The sequence below is a fragment of the Diceros bicornis genome, chromosome 12 (assembly GCF_020826845.1).
Source record: "Diceros bicornis minor isolate mBicDic1 chromosome 12, mDicBic1.mat.cur, whole genome shotgun sequence".
In the NCBI taxonomy this organism is placed as follows: domain Eukaryota; kingdom Metazoa; phylum Chordata; class Mammalia; order Perissodactyla; family Rhinocerotidae; genus Diceros; species Diceros bicornis.
In genome coordinates, this window is record NC_080751.1 from 10,823,519 (window position 1) to 10,840,150 (window position 16,632).

Sequence of the window (16,632 nt, forward strand, 5' to 3'; positions counted from 1 at the left end):
TCTTGTGAAAAACTATTATAGTAGTAATAGCTATAAATTGCTTTTATGGGCTTTATATCTTACTCAAGTGATTAAAGCATGTTAATTTCAGATTTTGTAGTTCTCCAAGTCATTTGGAACTGAGTGTATTATTGAGTGGAAATAAATATGACTTAGGCAATAAAATTAGACAAGCAGCGTTGACCTTAAACCCAGACAGAGAAATAAAGCTATGTGTGATTTTAATGGCACCAGTCACAGGTCTATACTTTATTTTTTTTTTCAAAAATCTGCTTTTTCTTCCTCCTGCTACAAATGGTTGTATTGAGCAATTTGACTATACTTCATTTAAAAGAAGACAAAACTTTTCATCACATAATAAGAAACAGGGAGAACAGTCCTAGGAGGTACAAAAGTGACTTTAAATTTATGCTAAAATGACTAACATCAGACCCATATTCAAAAGCAGGTTTGAATCTAAGTTGTATTATGAGGAGAGTTTCAGAGACAGACTTATCTTCACAGTTTTTCCCTGATAGGTAGTTCTGTTTTAGTCTTAAAATTCAGCTTCAATGTGTGTACTCTATTCTTGTGAAACAACACAAAGAAACTAAAAATTGCTGTGCAAGTATCGGCGACACACGTAGGAAGTTTGAAATGAAGAACGAGGTCTTAGTCTTGTTCTGGCTATAGTAATAGTATTTACATATATATTAGAGCTTGGCTTTAACCAAATAATAGTTATATAACCTCTATCCCTATTGTATATACATATTTTGTGTGTTCAGGTGGCTATGATCATCATCTCTCAAATATGCTCTGTTTTCCTGTGCTATTGTTGCTATTTATCTACATGATTCCTCTGCATTTCCAGTTTACCAAATAGGATTTGTAAATTAGCTTGGAATGACACACATCAACATCTAGGACTCTTTTAGTCATCAATATGGAGATTGGTGGACTTTCAGGAATTCATTTGATGCCCCTCATTAATGATAAAAAGTGGGTGAGATGAAAGGTGTATATTTCTCCATTTCACAAAAAATGAAAGTATATTAAGTTGTAATTCTTTCAAATCTCATTTATTTGGTGTCTTCTCAATGTTTCTCACATATTTTGACCCTTATTTGACTTTTTCCTTATGGTATTTGATAGGAAAAAATTAAGAGATGATAGAATTTAAAAGCAATTACACATCCCATTGAAAGACAACTTTAGCACATTATTAGGGAATGATAAAGTTGTTTTGTTTTGTTTTTGTTCCTCTGAATGGAATAAAAGTAAGATGGGATGGAGGAAAAGTTATCTTGTCTTTTTTTCAAATTCTTCTATTATTTAAAAAAAATAAATCTTTCTTATTACCATACACTTTAAATATCAATTTTAAGAGTCAATTCTCTACTTGGACAAACACTTTTTTTAGACATATTTTTCAAATAGTATTCAAGGTATTTGCATATTCTAGATGCATAAATATTCCTTTCCTCTAGCTGGAATGCGTATTCATCTTTTCTCAATCTATTGAAGTAGTTCACAATTTTATGGAGTCATTCATCTTTATATTGTGCAATGTCAATTTTAAATGCTGATACAAAAGCATTTAGTGCATTTACAGAATCACCAACATTACACAATTTATGTTTCATAGCTTGCACATGTATATGCATTTTTTCATACCAAAATATAAATATTGCACAAAGCTAACTTAGTAGTTTTTATTTCATTTCTTGATATACACACATTTTACCAACACTCTCTACCTTTGGCTTTGATGAATAACAAAGGACCAAAGGGAGAAGGAATTATAGTTTCACCAACTTTTCCTTTCGTACTATGTCATCATTTTCAGCATAAGTGATTTGCTAATATAGGGCAGTAATATGAGAAAGAAAGGATATGACAGGATCTTGGTTATTGTTTTCTTAGAATGTCATTGTCTTCTCCTGATTCTGGTTCAAACAGAAAGCATGTCTTCTCAGCGCTGTCAGCATTTCTGCTTATTCATTGGGAGATGCAACAGGCTTACCTTGTACCAGCTTGAGTCTTGCTGAACTCCCACATATTATTGGTCAGCTGGAATTGTGTATTCATGGGGCATCACAAATGCTACATGAGAATGAGGGCAGGAGACAAGCTACAGTAAACATGCATATTGCACATATCTCTTCTGCTCACATGCATGCTCATTGTCCCAGCAGGCTTCACTCACAAAACTTAAGATCAAATTATTAAGCATTTCAAAATAACAACAGCAAGGCATTAAGTTTATACAGGGCCCTTCTGAAGAGGGGGCATTGTGCAAATGCATAGGTCACATGCTTATGGGCCGGCCCTATCAACATCATCAGCTCAGATCTCTCTTGGTGCATAGACAGTCCTACAGTAATTTCCACTTTTTCTCTCTTCTTTCCTTCCTCTGTCCTTCCATTCCTCCCTTCTCTCTTTCTTTCTGTAATTATGTACTAAATACAGGCTGTTCTCCCTTACTTAAATATATTTCCTTCACCCCTTTGCTCGTGACACCTCTAATTCTCGCTCATATCATGGTGTCAGTTTATCTTTTCTTCAAAGCAACCTACCTTTAACCTCCAAATCTGGTACCTTACCACAGTACACACTTCTCTCCTCATCATACCATGTTTCATACTGTACTGTACTTCTCTTTTTGTCTGGAAGCCCAGGAATGTATTTACTTCTTAAGAAGAGACTTGGCCTATTGGGTACACCATTGATTTTCTAGCACCTAACACAGTATCTGACATACTTTAAGTTTTCAATAAATTTTGATGAATGAATGAGTGTATTTTGTGCACTCACCGGGTGTGTTTCTGAGCATATGTGGGATATTGAACTGTCAGAAGCTTGTTTTCAAGATAAATTAATTCTTATTATAATATTTTTGTTGTTGATCATGTATGTTTGGTGTTTTACCTTATAAAGTAAGCTATATTTTTAATCTTTTAATACATTATTCCTTTTTTTAGAAGACACTAGAAATAGTATTTTCAAAAATTGCAATAATTTACTTCTACATATTGTACTCTATAAAAATGTACATATTATCAAAGGAAAAAGTATGTGAAGTTTTTCAAGATGTACAATGGGAAAATTGGCAGTATGCTTTGATAATACAGCATATTAAAAACTCTCAGCTAAAATCTTTATTTTTTTGTAAAATAGAAATTCTGTAAGAGTACAAAGTTTGATTTTTTTAATAGACTTTATTTGTTAGAGCAGTTTTAGGTTCCCATCAAAACTGAGCAGAAGGTACAGACAGAGGGGGCATTGTGCAAATGCATAGGTCACATGCTTACAGGCCTACTGCTCAAATTTTCATTTTTATCCATTGAACCTGTCATTTTTTCCCCAAAGTCAAAGATTCTATTTAATTATTTTAATAAAATACAATCTGGAGGTGGGAGAACATACATTAGTAAAATTGAAAAGAACTTTTCAAAAATAGTTATGATTTGGAATTCAATTTAAATGTTTTAAATTTACTTCTATATTTAAAGAGAAAGTATTCATTTAAGAGTGGTTCCAAAATTGATATTATACTTTATTCTCATCAATTGGAATTTGAAATTATACAGAGTTTGATTTATTATTCAATTTAACTTTATATAGAATTAGATTTCAGACAGTTTATTCCAAGTTTGGAAACTCATAAGGTAGTCTGCCTAAATCCTATTAATAATGTATATTTTGGCATTTAAAATTGACATGATTTCAGCAGCTTGGAAATTTTAATATGTTTCCATATGAAATGGTATCTAAAATTTTCATGTACTTCAAAATATAGGTGAATTAACAGTGTTTAATTAACATCAATATAATTGCTTTAAGAGACAGGACTTTTTAAAATTTGATTTTATTTTATAGAACAGATGCATGGCAAATGGTCATTCAACATGTAATTTTTTTTGTTAACATTTAATCATCAAGGCCGTACTAGGCAAAAACTAGGCATGCTAGGAAAAAAATGCAGCCATTTCTCATCTTTCTCATCTTCTTATCTCTCTTTTAGCCTTCCTCCACAAATTCTCCCTACCTCTGCACTTTCGGGGAAAGAAAGTCAATTTCTCATAGTGTCTTGTATCCACAAGTAGCATTCATAACTTTTTTGTAGCTCACTTTCTAGTCATTTTCCTTCCACACAAATGGAAAGGGCTAAATCTCTAACTTCTTTTGTTCCCAGCCAGAGAAAGCATTCTGTACTTAAGGGCTCATGGGATTAGATCAGAGGTCTTGGATAATCCCTCTATTTTAAGGTCAGCTGTTCCATATAACATAACAATCATGGGAGTAATATCTCAGCATAGTCATAGGTTCTGGGGGCTAGGCCATAGGATGTGGATGGGGTTGAGGAGAGCATTTTTAGAATTCTGCCTACCATGCTTTATATTTTTTCTTCCTTTCACAATCCAGCTGTATTTTTATTATGGTGAAAAACACATAACATGAGATCGACCCACTTAATTTTTGTGTACATTATAGTCTTGTTAACTATAAGCACAATGTTGTAGAGAAGATCTTTAGAAATTTTTCATGTGCATGACTGAAACCTTATACCTATTGAATAGCAACTCCCCATTAGCCCCTCCCCCCAGCCCCTGGCAACCACCATTCTACTTAGTGCTTCCATAAGTTTGACTACTTCAGATAGCTCATATAAGTAGAATCATGTAGTATTTGTCCCTCTGTGACTGGCTTATTTTACTGATCATAATGTTCTCAAGGTTCATTTACGTTGTAGCATATGATAGTATTTTTTACTTTTTTATAGCAAAATAATATTCCATGGTACATATATACAACACTTTATTTATCCATTCATTCATTGATGGACATATAGGCTGTTTCCATCTTGGTTATTGTGAATAACATTATTATGAACACAGGAGTGCCAATATCTCTTGAGTTCCTGATTTCTATTTTTTGGACGTTTTTTCCTGAGTTCATTTTTTTTGGACGAATACCCAGAAGTAGGAATCCTGGATCATAAGGTAGTTCTATTTTTAATTTTTTTTTCTTCCCAAAGCCCCAGTGCATTGTTGTATATCCTAGTTGTAAATCATTCTAGTTCTTCTGTGTGAGCTGCCACCACAGCCACAACATGGTGACTGACAGATGGGTGGTGTGGTTCTGCAACCAGGAAAAAACCAGGGCTGCTGAAGCAGTCAGTGCCAAACTTTAACCATTAGGCCATCGGAGCTGGCTCCATTTTTAATGTTTTGAAGAACTTTCATATTGTTTTCCATAAGGACTGCACCATTTTATATTCCCACCAACACTGAACAAGAGTTCCAATTTCTCTGCATCCTCACCAACATTTGTTATTTTCTTGTTTTTGTTTTTGACAACGGCCATTCTACCAGGTGTGACGTGATAGCTCATTGTGGTTTTGATTTGCGTTTCCTTGATGATTAGTGATGTTGGGCATCTTTTCATGTTCCTGTTGGTCATCTGTATGTCTTCTTTGGAAAAATGTCTCTTCAAATCCTCTGTCCATTTTTTAATTGGATTGTTTGTTTTTTTTCCTAGAGAATTGTATGAGTTCTTTATATATTTCGGATAGTAATCCCTTATCAGATATGCAAATATATTCTCCCATTCAGTAGCTTGCCATTTCATTTTGTTGATTTCCTTTGCTGTGCAAAAGCTTATTTGTTTGATGTAGTCTCACTTGTTTATTTTTGCTTTTGTTGTCTTTGCTTTTGGAGTCAAATCCAAAAAATCATTACCAAGCCCAATATCAAGGAGATTTCCCCCTATGTTTTGTTCTAGGAGTTTTATGGTTTCAGGTTTTATGTGTAACTCTTTAATCAATTTTGTGTTGATTTTTGTGTATAGAATAAGATAAGGCTCCAATTTCATTCTTTTGCATGTGAATATCCAGTTTTCTCAACACCATTTGCTCAAGAAGCTATTCTTTCCTCACTGTGTATTTTTTGCTCCTTGTTAAAGGTCAGTTGATATATGCAAGAGTTTATTTCTGGGTTATCTAGTCTGTCCTGTTGATCTGTGTGTCTGTCTTGGTGCCATACTGTTTTGATTATTGTAGCTTTGTAATATGTTTTGAGACCAGGAAACATGAGGCCTCCAGCTTTGTTCTTCTTGATCAAGATTGTTTTTGGCTATGTGGGATCTTTTGTAGTTCTATATGAATTTTATAATTTTACTTCTATTTCTATAAAGAATGACATTGGGGTTTGATAGGAATTTCATTGAATCTGTAGATCTCTTTTGGTAGTATTGACATTTTAACAATATTAAATCTTTCAATCCATGAATATAGGACATCTTCTTTAATTTCTTTCAGGAACGCTGTGTGGTTTTTAATGTACAAGTCTTGCGCCTCCTTGGTTAAGTTTACTCCTAAGTATTTTATTCTTTTTGATGCTATCGTAAATGAGATTGTTTTCTTAATTTTCTTTTTGGAGTGTTCATTTTTAGAGTACAGAAACAAGTCTTTTTCAGATGTTGATTTTGTATCCTGAAAGTTTACTGAATTTGTTTAATAGTTTTAACATTTTTTGTGGAATTTTTAGGGTTTTCTACCTATAAGATAATGTTATCTGAAAAGGGCTTATTTTACTTTTTCCTTTCCAATTTGGATGACTTTTATTTCTTTTTCTTGCCAAATTGCTCCAGTTAGGACTTCAAATACAATGTTGAATAGAAGCACTGAGAGTGAGCAATCTTATCTTGGTCTTATTTTGGAGGAAAAGCTTTCGTTTTTCATCATTGTGTGTGATGCTAGGGTGTTTCATATATGTCTTTTGTTATGTTGAGGTAATTTACTTCTATTACTTGTTTGTTTTTATCAAGAAAAGGTGTTGAACTTTGTCAAATACTTTTTCTGCATCAATTGAGATGATTATGTAATTTTTATCCTTTTTTCTGTCAATGTGGTATACCACATTGATTTTCGTATGTTGAACCATCCTTGCATGTCAGGGATAAATCCCATTTGGCCATGTTGCGTGATCCTTTTAATGTGCTGTTGAAATTGATTTGCTAGCATTTTGTTGAAAATTTTTGCATCCATGTTTGTCAGGGATTTTGGCCTGTAGTTTTCTTTTCTTGTAGTGTCTTTTTCTGGCTTTCGTATCAGGAAATTGCTGTCCTTACACAATCAAGCTTTAGTAAGCAATCCATTTTTTCCATATCCATTTCCTCACTGCCAATAACTCCTAAAACCACTGTAAGGTAATTTAAGCCATAATATTATCAATGAAAAATGTCTCCTATATTTCCAATGGTCTCCTTATTGGACAGTTTTATGTCTTTATCTTATTTGAGTATTCTGGAGTATATTACATTATTAACTACTCTTTCTTTTCCCTTATCTTTCTGTTCCACCTTTCATGATATGTCATCACGTTTTTCTCTCTTTTTTTTTTTTTAACTTTCTAGATACTCCCACATCTTCTTCCATTGTTCGGGTTACTAAAGCTTTTGTAATTTTTCTCTTCTTTATCCAATCTACCCACTATCACAGGCAATCTCATATCCATCCATGACTTCAATCTTCATTTATTAGACAATTTCCCTCATTTCTATATCTTCATCAAAACCATTACCTAAGATGTGGACAAGTACATCTAATTCCTTAATAGATATATCTGAGACAGTTCAACACACTAGATTTTCTCTCTCTACTTATATCCTAAATCATACCATGTAAGAAGTATTTTTAGCCACAGGACAAACAGTTAACAATTTCTGGAGTTCCCAGGAGCCTCAATTTCCTCAAATCCACATTTGGAACCCTCCAAATGCCACTACTGGTTATCCGGTGTGAATATGGAGCAAAGATCCCCAATTCCTATGGAGGTCTTGAGCCCTTGTCCATCACTGCATTCTCTAGAAATATTCCCTAGAGGCAGCCAATTTGAGGTCCCTATAAAATGGCATTTGAGTTTCCTTCTCAGTCCACAAGTGCCATCATCCTCATTGTAGCTGATTCTGTTGCCACTGATACTCTCAGAGTGAGCCATGACTCTAACCCCAATTTCTTTCTTTTTCAGATGTGGTTTTACCCCACTACATACCAAATGACAGGATCATAGAAGATGGAAGCCTATCTCCTGATTCTGGTATCAAGTATAGGTAGTTGGTTAGTATTTCCCCCCATATAAAAATGTTCTTTTTGGGATCTAAGAGTTGGACATGCTCAGTTCCCCAATCTTCTAAAGATTGTTGCTCCTTAAAAAGGACAAGATGTAAATATAAAGGGGAAGTTGCAGAAGGGAATCAGGCAATCTTTTCCCCCTGAAAACTCCAACTTTTTCATGCTTTATCAAATGATAGAGGTTCCACTGGGCACTCATCAAACCTTCCCGCTGCCATTGAATCTTCTTGTTCTCATTGTCTACAAGGTCCCTATTATGACCAGGAGGCTGGGAAATCCCTATTACTGGCTGCCCTTTATTATCCCCCATAGATATAGTCCATGGCTGCCCAATCTAGAAATGAGAATAAATCACTCATGACACTAAAGGATAACATATGAAAATGTTGGTAGAATTTGTTATTCATTTCCCAGATTTCCTTCTGCTCTTTGGGTTATGCCAGACATGCCATGATCTGACCATCTCTCGAAAAATTTATCCTATTTGTTAGCATTAAAGTTGTGCCATGCATACAATCACAATCAAAGTGCAATAAGATTTTTGGGGAGGAAATTATTTAAATAATAATAAATTAATAACACTTATCTAGAAAAAGAGAATGTAAAAATTTCAAGAAAGAAAATGAGGAAGAGAAAAATTATGAGTGTGGCCTTGTCAATCAGATACTAAAATTTAAAAGTTCAGAAGTTGAAATAAGATAACATACAGTAAACAAGATAGAAAATACAGAGAATTTGAAAATAAACGTAAAATATAGTTGACATATTATAAAACATATAAATACATAAATATATAAATATGTTTATCATATATTTGAAATATTGGAATAGAAATGCATAAATCCAGGGGCTGGCCCTATAGCCTAGTGGTTAAGTTTGGCATGCTTGGCTTTGGTGCCCCAGGTTCGGTTCCCAGATGTAGACCTATACCATTCATTGGTGGCCATGCAGTGGTGGCGACCCACATACAAAATAGAAGAAGATTGGCACAGATGTTAGCTCAGGGTGAATCTCCTCCAGCAAAAAAAAAAAAAAAAAGAAAGAAAAAAGAAATGTATAAATCTATAATAATGGAGACTTCACTCTCTTTTCTCAGTTATCAGTAGAATAGACAAAAAATTCTCAAGAATATAGAACTAAGCAACACCATAACTAAAATGATACACATTTAAAGAACACTCTATGCAATGAAAATAGAATACACATTACTTTTTTTTTGATGATGAAGATTGGCCCTGAGCTAACACCTGTTGCCAATTTTCCTCTTTTTGCTTGAGCAAGAGTGGCCCTGAGATAACATCTGTGCCCATCTTCCTCTATTTTGTATGTGGGACACCTCCACAGCATGGCTTGATGAGTAGTGTAGGTCCGCGCCCAGGATCTGAACCCACAAACCTGGGCCACCGATGTGGAGCATGCTGATCCCAACGACTATGCCACTGGGCCACCCCCTAGAATACACATTATTTTCAAGTTCACATGACTCATTCATTAAGATAGATCATATCTTGTGTTATAAAAGAATTCTTAACAAGTGTAAAACAATTGAAATCATACAAAGTATGTTCTCTGATCATAACAAAATTAAAAATAATGGGAAAATTTCCAGTTACTTGGAAATTAAATAATACATTTCTAAATCTTCCATGGTCAAAGAGAAAATCTCAAAAGAAATTAGATAATATTTTGAACTGAACAAAAATTAAAATCTAACATATCAAAATTTGTGGGATGCAGCCAAAGAAGTGCTTAGAGGGAATTTATTGCATTAAATGCTTATATTAGAAGACAAGAAACCATGAAATCTAAAACCATAGCTTCCACCTTAAGAAGCTAGAAAAAGGACAGCGAAGTAAACCTCAGCAAGCAGAAGCAAGGGAATAATAAAAATAAGAGCAGAAATCAATGATATTGATAATAAAACACACAAAAAAAGAATATGAATAAAACTAAAAGAAGATGGGTAATGAAAAAATTAATAAAATTCTAGCCAGTCTCATAAAGAATAAAATGATAGAAGACAAATTATCAATATCAGGCATAAAACATTGGATGTTACTACAAACTGCACAAACATTAAAAAGTTAGTAAGAAACAATTCTATGAACCAAAATAAAATTAATAACTTGGATGACATGGATCAATTTCTTTAAAGGAGAAGCTATCAAAATTCACTCAAAAATAAATATGTCTATTAAGGAAATTGAAGTAATATTTAAAAACCTTATGGGAAAAGGAAATTCCAGGCACAGTTGACTTCATAAGTGAATGATAATGAACATTTGAGTAAGAAATAACCACAATTTTAAAAACAAAAAAAGTGTTAAACATTAAAAGAGGAAATACTTTCAACTCATTTTATAAGTCAAGAATTGATGTGATACCAAAACCAGATCAAAGACAGCACAAGAAAAACAAAACACAAATAAACAGACTAATATTCATCATGAACATAGATGTTAAAATCTTCAACAAAATATTAGCAAACTAAACACAGTAATATATTTAGAAAATGATTCACCATAACCAAGTAGGTTTTATCCTGGGAATGCTAAAATGGTTCAATATTTAATACTCAACTAGTGTAATCCATCATAGTAACAGTATAAAAGAGAAAAGAATCAGATAACTATATTAGTTGATGCAGGAAAATTATTTGAGAAATTTAGCATCCATTCATGCTAAAAACTCCCACGAAACTAGAAATAGAATGGAAATTCCTCAACCTCATAGAGTGTCTACCAAAATACTGAAGTTAATCTCATATTTAATGATGAAGGACTAAAAGCTTTCCCCTAAGATCAGAACAAATGCATGGATGTCCATTCTCATCACTCATAGTCAGCATCATACTGGAAATTCTAGCCAGAGCAATAAGGCAAGAGAAGAAATAAAATGGCACATAGATTTGAAATGCAGACATACAAATGGTCTCTTTTCATTCATGACATGATTGTCTATATAGAAAGCCCCAAAGATTTTTCTAAAAAATGTTTTAGAACTAATTAAAGAGTTTAGCAAGATGTTATGAGAGGTTCGGGGATTCGGTTGGAGATGTAAAAGAAACTTTCCACTCCAAACAAATGGACTGAAGGTATATTTTATTATATAGAGGGTAGTAAAGGTGATAGTCTGCAAACAGATCCGAATAGGTCAAATATTAAGAGGGAAAAACATCAGCTCAACTGGAAAGGGAAAACATCCACATCGACTGAAGGGAAGTGACACAAATCGACTAGAAAGAGAAACACCAGGTTGACCGAAAAGAGAACACCTCAGATTGGTTACTCACAACATCCACGGCCCACTGCCGGAGGGAGTCCCTTCAACTGACACAGCTGAGCGGGAATCCGATCATCAGAGGTCCTGGTCCAAGCGTCCCCTCCACAGGTGAGACTCTCACCAGGCCTCAGTTTCCAACAGTTTATATAAGCAGTTACAGAGTTTACAGAGCAAGCATTCGGTGTTCCCATGCACAAATGGTTATCAGTGGCTTATGTGCACTGAGCCTCCTGGCTATTGTCCCAGCCCAGCAGTTGTGTACATGCATTGTTTTCCCTGGTTGTCGTCCCAGCCCGGCACAGATGGCCAATCTGCCCCAGGCTGTGACGCCCAAAGGACCTTGAAATTTTACAAATTGCAACTATCTCTGTGTAAGAAAGGCCAGGTCCCGGGAAAAAGGCCAGTTCCCACCCCACAAAAAGCAGCTTTATATTTCTTTGTGTGCTGGTGGCTGTAGGTTAATGGAATGGCCAAACATGGCTGCACTCATGTCAAGACACAAGATCACAAGATATGAGGCCAGCATACAGAAATCAATTGTATTTCCATAATTAGTAACAAACAATTGGAAACTAAAATATCAATATTATTTAGAATAGCTCTGAAAAATGAAATACTTAAGTATAAATCTCCCAGAAGATGTGCAGAATCTGTTGGCTGAAAACTACAAAATACTGATGAAAGAAATCAAAGAAGACTTAAATGGAGAGACAAAAGTGTTCATGGATTGGAAGTCTCAACATAGTAAAGAAGTCAATTCTCCCCAAATTTATTTATGGATTTAAAGTGATTCTAATCAAGATCCTAGGAGAATGTTTCATTGATATTGACAAGCTGATTCAAAAATATATGTGAAAAGGGCATTGAAACCCCAATAGATAAAACAAGTATGAAAAGAAGAATAAACTTAGAGGAATCGTACTACTTGATTTTAAGCCTTACTATATAGAGCTACAGTAATCAAGAGAGTGTGGGGTAGAAGGACAAATTGATTGATTGGAATAGATTCCAGAAATGGCCTCATATGGGCTTGTTCGTCTTCTGTCCCTCTCCCAACAGTATTCTGCTGCTACTTCTTTTCAAAAAGCTTGCGAGCCTGGTCCTGGGGAGAGGTAAGGCGTGATCCCTGTCCTGCTGTTTGGCCTGTCTTAGGCACTGTGTCTGTGTTTTGAGGCTATGGCCTTCTCCTTTCCCTGTTCCTTCTATGGCTTTAAGTGTGAGGTCAGTGCATAGTCCTATCCTTCCCACAGGACTACAGTTTTCTCTTCCCTTTTCTTCCCCCAGTTCCAATGAGCTTTCACAAATGCCTTACAGCCTTTCCCCCATAGATTAAGGCTTTCATTCCGTAGTGAAGCTAGTGAAGAAAAATCTAGGCAGGATATCTGGCCTTTCCTGTACAGATGCTGTTCTCCTCCCCCAGGTTTACACTGCTACTTAAGGCCTCTTTGTTTTTTTGAAATCTTTTCTATGAGTACTCAATGGTGTTCACAGAGAAAGAGCCTGCGTGAGAGGACATACCCCTTCGATTTCTTTGTAACTCAGGTGTTTCGCATTTCCCCACTTACCTACACTCTACTTTCACGAATTTGTCAATTGTTCTATATTCTACCTTTTCTTACCCATAGCTGTTTGCATTTACCTCATGTGTGCACCTCTCTCCCTATCATCTCTCTTTAGATTTTGGGCTGCCATTTGCGATGCTAAGTCAGATCCTGACTAATGCAATAAAAAAAAAGTCTTGATTTATTTTGTGAATGTTAACAAACTGATTCTAAATTTTGTATGGACAGGCAAAAGAACAAAAAAGCTATAACCTATGAAAGAAAGAATTGATAAGCTGGACTTTACTAAAATTAAAAATTTCCTCTTTGTGGGCCCGGCCCGGTGGTGCAAGCGGTTAAGTGCGCGTGCTCCGCTGCGGCGGCCCGGGGTTCGCCCGTTCGGATCCCCGGGCGCGCACCGATGCACCGCTTGTCAAGCCATGCTGTGGCGGCGTCCCATATAAAGTAAAGGAAGATGGACACTGATGTTAGCCCAGGGCCAGTCTTCCTCAGCAAAAAAGAGGAGGATTGGCATCAGATGTTAGCTCAGGGCTGGTCTTCCTCACAAAAAAAACAAAACAAAACAAAACAAAAAAAAAATTTCCTCTTTGTGAAAAACATTGCCCAGGGACTGAAAAGACAAGCCACAGACTGAGAGAAAATATTTACAAAAGACATATTCAAAAAAGGACTGTTGTTCAGAATATACAAAGAACTCTTAACGTTCAATAACAAGAAAACAAGTTGATTTAAAAAATGAGCCAAAGACTTTAACAGACACCCCACCAAAAAAGACAAATAGAAGGCACATAAGCATATGAAAAGATGCTACACATAATATGTCATCTGGGAAATGCAAATCAAAATGAGATGCCACTACACACCTATTAGAATGGTCAAAATCCAGAACACTGACAACACCAAATGTTGCTGAGAGTGTGGACCAACAGGAACTCCCACTCCTTGCTGGCGGGAATGCAAAATGATACAGCCACTTTGGAAGACAGCTCTGTGGTCTCTTACAAAACTAAATAAACATAATCATACTGTATGATCCAGCAATCATACTCCTTGTTGTTTATCCAAGGGAGTTGAAAACTTATGTCCACCAAAAACCAGCGCTTGGAAGTTTAGAGCAGTTTTATTCATAATTGCCAAAATGTAGAAGCAACTAAAGTGTCCTTCAACAGGTGAATGGATAAATAAATTCTGGCACATCCAAACAATGGAATATTATTCAGTGCTAAAAAGAAATGAGATATCAAGCCTTGAAAAGATATGGAGGAAACCTAAATGCACATTACTAAGTAAAAGAAGCCAATCTTAAAAGGCTACATATTGCATGATTCCAAGTATATGACATTCTAGAAAAGGTAAAACCACAGAGACAGTAAAAAATCCATGGTTGCCAGGATCAAAGGTGAGGGAGGAATGAATCGGTGGAGCAGAGACTTTTAGGGAAGTGAGAGTATTCTGTATGATACTGTATTGGTGGATACATGTCGTTACATATTTGCTAAACCCATAGAATTTAGAGCACCAAGACTGAATCCTAATGTAAACTATGGTCTTCGGGTGATAATATTGTGTCAATGTAGGTTCATCAATTTTAACAAATGTAGAATTCTGGTGGGAGGTATTGAAAATGGAGGAGGCTATGCATTTGTGGTGACTGGGCATATATAGGAAATCTCTGTACTTTCCTTTCAATTTTTCTGTGAACCTAATACTGCTATAAAAATTGAAGTTTCTTTTCATAAAAAGGAATGAGTTTGGAGTTAGTTCATCCCTTTTCCATCACTTTGTCACTGTAAGGGGGTAGTAATGCTCCTTCCAATCTCTACAACCTGGGATAGAAGATACAGTTCTCTTACAAATTAAATTTTTTTAAAAAGTTTACCACGTGATATTTAAAAAACTGATTTATTCAGTCTCACTTATCATATTTTACTTTATTTTTTTATTTTTAATTTGGTGAGGAGGATTAGCTCTGAGCTAACATCCACTGCTAATCCTTTTTTACTGAGGAATATTGGCCCTGGGCTAACATCCGTGCCCATCTTCCTGTGCTTTTATATGTGGGATGTCTCCCACAGCATGGTTTGATAAGTGGCGCGTATGTCTGCGCCCAGGATCCGAACCTGCGTACCCTTGGCTGCTGAAACGGAGCACATGAGTTTAACTACTACACCATTGGGCCGGCCTCATATTTTAATTTATTTTTAAAAACTTTTTATTCTAAGATAATTGTAGTTTCACGTGCAGTTCATTATACAGAGAGATCCTATATGCTCTTCACCCAGTTTTCCCCAATGGCAATATCTTGCATAACCATATTGCAATATTACAATCAGGAAATTTTCATTGATAAAATCAAACAACCTTACCTAGATTTCACCAGTTGTATGTGAACTCATTTGTATGTGAGTGTGTATTTTGTTCTATGCAATTTTACCACATGTAGATTGATGGGCCCAGCAATGTCAATATGCAGAACAAACAATTCCATCACGAGGATCCCTCACGTTAGTCTTTTTTTTTTTTTTTTTTTTTTTTTGATTTTTATTGATATTTTAATGGTTTCTAACATTGTGAAATTTTGGGTTGTACATTTTTGTTTGTCCATCACCCCATATATGACTCCCTTCACCCCTTGTGCCCACCCCCCACCCCCACTTCCCGGGTAACCACAGTCCAGTTTTCTCTGTCCATGTGTTGGTTTATATTCCACATATGAGTGAGATCATACAGTGTTTGTCTTTCTCTTTCTGGCTTATTTCACTTAACATAATACGCTCCAGGCCCATCCATGTTGTTGCAAATGGGACGATTTTGTCTTTTTTTATGGCTGAGTAGTATTCCATTGTATATATATACCACATTTTCTTAATCCAATCGTCAGTCGAGGGACACTTAGGTTGCTTCCACTTCTTGGCTATGGTGAATAATGCTGCAATGAACATAGGGGTGCATAAGCCTCTTTGGATTGTTGATTTCAGGTGCGTTGGATAGATTCCCAGTAGTGGGATGGCTGGATCATAGGGCATCTCTATTTTTAATTCTTTGAGGAATCTCCATACCGTTTTCCATAGAGGCTGCACCAATTTGCATTCCCACCAGCTGTGTATGAGGGTTCCTGTTTCTCCACATCCTCTCCAACATTTGTTGTTTTTTGTCTTGGTGATTATAGCCATTCTAACGGGCGTGAGGTGGTATCTTAGTGTTGTTTTGATTTGCATTTCCCTGATGATTAGTGATGTTGAGCATCTTTTCATGTGCCTATTGGCCATCTGTATATCTTCCTTGGAGAAGTGTCTGTTCATTTCCTCTGCACATTTTTTGATCGGGTTGTTTGTTTTTTTGTTGTTCAATTGTGTGAGTTCTTTATATATTATGGAGATCAACCCCTTGTCAGATGTATGTTTTGCAAATATTCTCTCCCAGCTGGTTGGTTGTTTGTTCATCTTGATTCTGATTTCATTTGTCTTATAAAAGCTCTTTAGTCTGATAAAGTCCCACTTGTTTATTTTTTCTTTAGTTTCCCTAGTCTGGGTAGGCATGTCATCCGAAAAGATTCCTTTAAACCCAATGTCAAATAGTGTGTTGCCTATATTTTCATCTATGAGTTTTATAGTTTCAGGTCTCACCTTCAGGTCTTTGATCCATTTTGAGTTAATTTTTGTGAATGGCGAT